Genomic DNA, 6,000 nt, shown 5'->3' with positions numbered 1-6,000 from the left:
GGATCTATTACTGGACATGCTTATGTTTGTTTTTCATATTTATATCAGGTTCCTGAGTGGCGCAGGGGTCTAAGGCACTGCATCTCAGTGCTAGAGGGGTCACTACAGACACCCTGGTTCAAACCCAGGCAGTATCACAACCGGCTGTGATTGGGAGTCCCATAGGGCGGCGCACAATTGGCCCAGCGTCGTCCTGGTTTGGCCGGTGTAGGCTGTCATTGTAAATAAGAATTTGTTCTTAATTAACTGCCTTGCCTAGTTAAATAAAGGTTCAAATAATCCGTTGAATGGTTGATCCTGCTGTGTTCACAGTTTGGTTAAACGTGAGATGTAGGAAATGCTATGACTAGAAGAGTTTTCTCCCACCGAACATCAATCTAAACCAGCCAATGCTGGAGGAAGGGGTTGTAAACTCCTGCCTGTAAATGCTGGAGGAAGGGGTTGTAAACTCCTGCCTGTAAATGCTGGAGGAAGGGGTTGTAAACTCCTGCCTGTAAATGCTGGAGGAAGGGGTTGTAAACTCCTGCATGTGAATGCTGGAGGAAGGGGTTGTAAACTCCTGTCTGTAAATGCTGGAGGAAGGGGTTGTAAACTCCTGCCTGTAAATGCTGGAGGAAGGGGTTGTAAACTCCTGCCTGTAAATGCTGGAGGAAGGGGTTGTAAACTCCTGCCTGTAAATGCTGGAGGAAGGGGTTGTAAAACTCCTGCCTGTAAATGTTGGAGGAAGGGGTTGTAAACTCCTGCCTGTAAATGCTGGAGGAAGGGGTTGTAAACTCCTGCCTGTAAATGCTGGAGGAAGGGGTTGTAAAATCTCTGAATTAAAATACCATCCCCTAATCTGGCATCAAATTATAATCTGTAATCAAATTATTGCAAGGTATAGTATTATTCAGAACACCTGGCTTGATAGACCAGCTCTATTTATCTCTCCTCCCCCCCAATCACACAAACAGACATATGAACCCTGTGTGCTCCCTCAAAACACACACACACACACACACACACACACACACACACACACACACACACACACACACACACACACACACACACTGCTGCAGATAGCAGAAAGCGGTAAGAGCGTTGGGGCTTAACCCCGAAAGGTTGTTAGTTCTAATCCTCGAGCCTACTGGGTGAAAAATATCTATCAATCTGACCTTGAGCAAGTGCACTTAACCTTAATTGCTCTAAGGTCGCCGTCAATAATGGCTGATCCCTGGCCGTGGCCCCACTCTCCGAAGGTGTCTCAGGGAGAGTGGGATATGCAAAAGAGTACATTTCCATGTCACACAACAAACTTCTACAGGTTTACAAGACCTTTGACACACACGTCCAACCCATAGCAAGAATAATGCATTTCAAACATCCTAATTACTAATCTCCATGAATTATGGTGCATCATTATACAGGCCCCGCACGCACAGAGACTGTGACACTCTGACTGAGCCAATACGTTGGTTGACTCTGGCATATAATTCCCTGAGGATCAATATGAGTTGATAGCAGCTGAAGAAGGATGGATTAAAGGGAATTATAACATGATGAAGAGTTATTACAACATGCCGTTCTGACTAGTGATGAGAGGAATTATAACATGATGAAGAGTTATTACAACATGCCGTTCTAACTAGTGATGAGAGGAATTATAACATGATGAAGAGTTATTACAACATGCCGTTCTGACTAGTGATGAGAGGAATTATAACATGATGAAGAGTTATTACAACATGCCGTTCTGACTAGTGATGAGAGGAATTATGACATGATGAAGAGTTATTACAACATACCGTTCTGACTAGTGATGAGGAATTATAACATGATGAAGAGTTATTACAACATACCGTTCTGACTAGTGATGAGAGGAATTATAACATACCGTTCTGACTAGTGATGAGAGGAATTATAACATGATGAAGAGTTATTACAACATACCGTTCTGACTAGTGATGAGGAATTATAACATACCGTTCTGACTAGTGATGAGAGGAATTATAACATGCCGTTCTGACTAGTGATGAGAGGAATTATAACATGATGAAGAGTTATTACAACATGCCGTTCTGACTAGTGATGAGAGGAATTATAACATACCGTTCTGACTAGTGATGAGAGGAATTATAACATGATGAAGAGTTATTACAACATACCGTTCTGACTAGTGATGAGGAATTATAACATACCGTTCTGACTAGTGATGAGGAATTATAACATACTGTTCTGACTAGTGATGAGGAATTATAACATACCGTTCTGACTAGTGATGAGGAATTACAACATACCGTTCTGACTAGTGATGAGGAATTGTAACATGCCTTTCTGACTAGTGATGAGGAATTACAACATACCGTTCTGACTAGTGATGAGGAATTATAACATGATGAAGAGTTATTACAACATACCGTTCTGACTAGTGATGAGAGGAATTATAACATACAGTTCTGACTAGTGATGAGAGGAATTATAACATGATGAAGAGTTATTACAACATACCGTTCTGACTAGTGATGAGGAATTATAACATACCGTTCTGACTAGTGATGAGAGGAATTATAACATGCCGTTCTGACTAGTGATGAGAGGAATTATAACATGATGAAGAGTTATTACAACATGCCGTTCTGACTAGTGATGAGAGGAATTATAACATACCGTTCTGACTAGTGATGAGAGGAATTATAACATGATGAAGAGTTATTACAACATACCGTTCTGACTAGTGATGAGGAATTATAACATACCGTTCTGACTAGTGATGAGGAATTATAACATACTGTTCTGACTAGTGATGAGGAATTATAACATACCGTTCTGACTAGTGATGAGGAATTACAACATACCGTTCTGACTAGTGATGAGGAATTGTAACATGCCTTTCTGACTAGTGATGAGGAATTACAACATACCGTTCTGACTAGTGATGAGGAATTATAACATGATGAAGAGTTATTACAACATACAGTTCTGACTAGTGATGAGAGGAATTATAACATGATGAAGAGTTATTACAACATACCGTTCTGACTAGTGATGAGGAATTATAACATACCGTTCTGACTAGTGATGAGGAATTATAACATACCATTCTGACTAGTGATGAGGAATTATAACATACCGTTCTGACTAGTGATGAGGAATTATAACATACTGTTCTGACTAGTGATGAGGAATTATAACATACTGTTCTGACTAGTGATGAGGAATTATAACATATCGTTCTGACTAGTGATGAGGAATTACAACATGCCGTTCTGACTAGTGATGAGGAATTATAACATACCGTTCTGACTAGTGATGAGGAATTATTTACATAAGTATTCAGACCCTTTGCTGTGAGACTCGAAATTGAGCTCAAGTGCATCCTGTTTCTATTGATCATCCTTGAGATGTTTCTACAACTTGTTTGGAGTCCACCTGTGGTAAATTCAATTGATTGGACATGATTTGGAAAGGCACGTACCGGTCTATATAAGGTCTCACAGTTGACAGTGCATATCAGAGCAAAACCAAGCCATGAGGTCGAAGGAATTGTCCGTAGAGCTCCAAGATAGGATTGTGATCTGGGGAAGGGTACCAAAAAAATTCTGCAGCATTGAAGGATCTGTAGTGCTGTCAGGTCAGAGTTAATTAATCTGTAGTGCTGTCAGGTCAGAGTTAATTAATCTGTAGTGCTGTCAGGTCAGAGTTAATGGATATGTAGTGCTGTCAGGTCAGAGTTAATTCATCTGTAGTGCTGTCAGGTCAGAGTTAACGGATCTGTAGTGCTGTCAGGTCAGAGTTAATGGATCTGTAGTGCTGTCAGGTCAGAGTTAATTAATATGTAGTGCTGTCAGGTCAGAGTTAATTCATCTGTAGTGCTGTCAGGTCAGAGTTAATGGATCTGTAGTGCTGTCAGGTCAGAGTTAATGGATCTGTAGTGCTGTCAGGTCAGAGTTAATGGATCTGTAGTGCTGTCAGGTCAGAGTTAATTAATATGTAGTGCTGTCAGGTCAGAGTTAATCAATATGTAGTGCTGTCAGGTCAGAGTTAATGGATCTGTAGTGCTGTCAGGTCAGAGTTAATGGATCTGTAGTGCTGTCAGGTCAGAGTGTCCATCTGGCCTGCACACCGTCATAACCTATGTCTCTGTGTTTTCTACCATCTTGTTGTTTTCGTTGCTAAACAACAAAGACTAGGATGGGTCGGGGTCCTAACTTTCAGTTGAGAGTTAGAACAGTAGAATACACAAGGTGCAATTTCCTCTTGTTATGTCAGTCACTGACAGTCACTCAATTAGTCATGTCAGCTGACATTTTTTAGATCAGTGAGTTAGTCTTGCAGACAGCTATCTAAACTTGCAGTAATCATGGTCGAATTACCAACTCAGGGGGCCCCCATTGATTTTGTTAGTCACTCTCAGTAAGGTATCATGTTAAAAACAGCAAACATTTATCTTAATTTACCCTATGGAAAACTGTGTAGAACTGCAGGAAATTAGCTGTAAAATGGAGAGAGAGAGGGAGGGAGGGAGAGAGGGAGGGAGAGTGAGAGACAGACGGAGAGAGAGAGGGAGGGAGAGGGAGAGGGAGGGAGAGAGACAGATGGAGAGAGAGAGGTAGGGAGAGGGAGGGAGAGAGACAGATGGAGAGAGAGAAGGAGGCAGAGGGAGGGAGAGAGAGAGACAGATGGAGAGAGAGAGGGAGGGAGAGGGAGGGGGAGGGAGGCAGGGAGGGAGGCAGGGAGGGAGGCAGGGAGGGAGGGAGGGGGGGAGAGAGAGGGAGGGAGGGAGGGAGGGAGGGAGGGAGGGAGGGAGGGAGGGGGAGAGAGAGAGACAGATGGAGAGAGAGAGGGAGGGAGAGGGAGAGGGAGGGAGAGAGAGAGACAGATGGAGAGAGAGAGGGAGTGAGAGGGAGCGGGAGGGAGGGAGAGAGACAGATGGAGGAAGAGAGGGAGGGAGAGGGAGAGGGAGGGAGGGAGGCAGGGAGGGAGGCAGGGAGGGGGGAGAGAGAGGGAGGGAGGGAGGGAGGGAGGGAGGGGAGAGGGGGAGGGAGGCGGAGGGAGAGGGAGGGAGATAGAGAGAGAGAGGGAGGGAGAGGGAGGGAGAGAGACAGATGGAGAGAGAGAAGGAGGCAGAGGGAGGGAGAGAGAGAGACAGATGGAGAGAGAGAGGGAGCGAGAGGGAGGGAGAGAGAAATAGACAGATGGAGAGAGAGAGAGAGAGAGAGAGAGAGAGAGAGCGAGAGAGAGGGGGAGAGAGACAGACAGAGAGAGAGAGAAGACAAATTCACAGCTGCTAAATAGGAGAAGGCCAGCAGAGCACACCACTGCACAGTAACCAGCCAATCAGGTGTACGATCACCCTCCTCTGATCAGCCAACCAAGTGCACACATCATCACCCTCCTCTGATCAGCCAACCAAGTGCACACATCATCACCCTCCTCTGATCAGCCAACCAAGTGCACACACCATCACCCTCCTCTGATCAGCCTCTGAACAGCCAACCAAGTGTACACATCATCACCCTCTTCATTCACACTAAAGCAAATTGAGCTTCATGGACTGTAAACTGTTTCTGTCACATTACTGTATGTGGCATTTGACCTCTCAGTACCAAATGGCACCCTATTACCTACGTGGTGCACTACTTTTGACCAGAGCCCATAGGGTTCCCATAGGCTATCATAGGGTTCCCATAGGCTATCACAGGGCTCCCATAGGCTATCATAGGGCTCCCATAGGCTATCATAGGGTTCCCATAGGCTATCATAGGGCTCCCATAGGCTATCATAGGGTTCCCATAGGCTATCATAGGGTTCCCATAGGCTATCATAGGGCTCTCATAGGCTATCATAGGGTTCCCATAGGCTATCATAGGACTCCCATAGGCTATCATAGGGTTCCCATAGGCTATCATAGGGCTCTCATAGGCTATCATAGGGTTCCCATAGGCTATCATACGGCTCCCATAGGCTATCATAGGGTTCCCATAGGCTATCATAGGGCTCCCATTGGCTATCATAGGG

This window comes from Oncorhynchus clarkii, chromosome 9 (genome assembly GCF_045791955.1).
Source record: "Oncorhynchus clarkii lewisi isolate Uvic-CL-2024 chromosome 9, UVic_Ocla_1.0, whole genome shotgun sequence".
Classification (NCBI taxonomy): domain Eukaryota; kingdom Metazoa; phylum Chordata; class Actinopteri; order Salmoniformes; family Salmonidae; genus Oncorhynchus; species Oncorhynchus clarkii.
The sequence above is the reverse complement of the archived record's forward strand: the minus strand, read 5'-3'. Positions refer to the sequence as shown.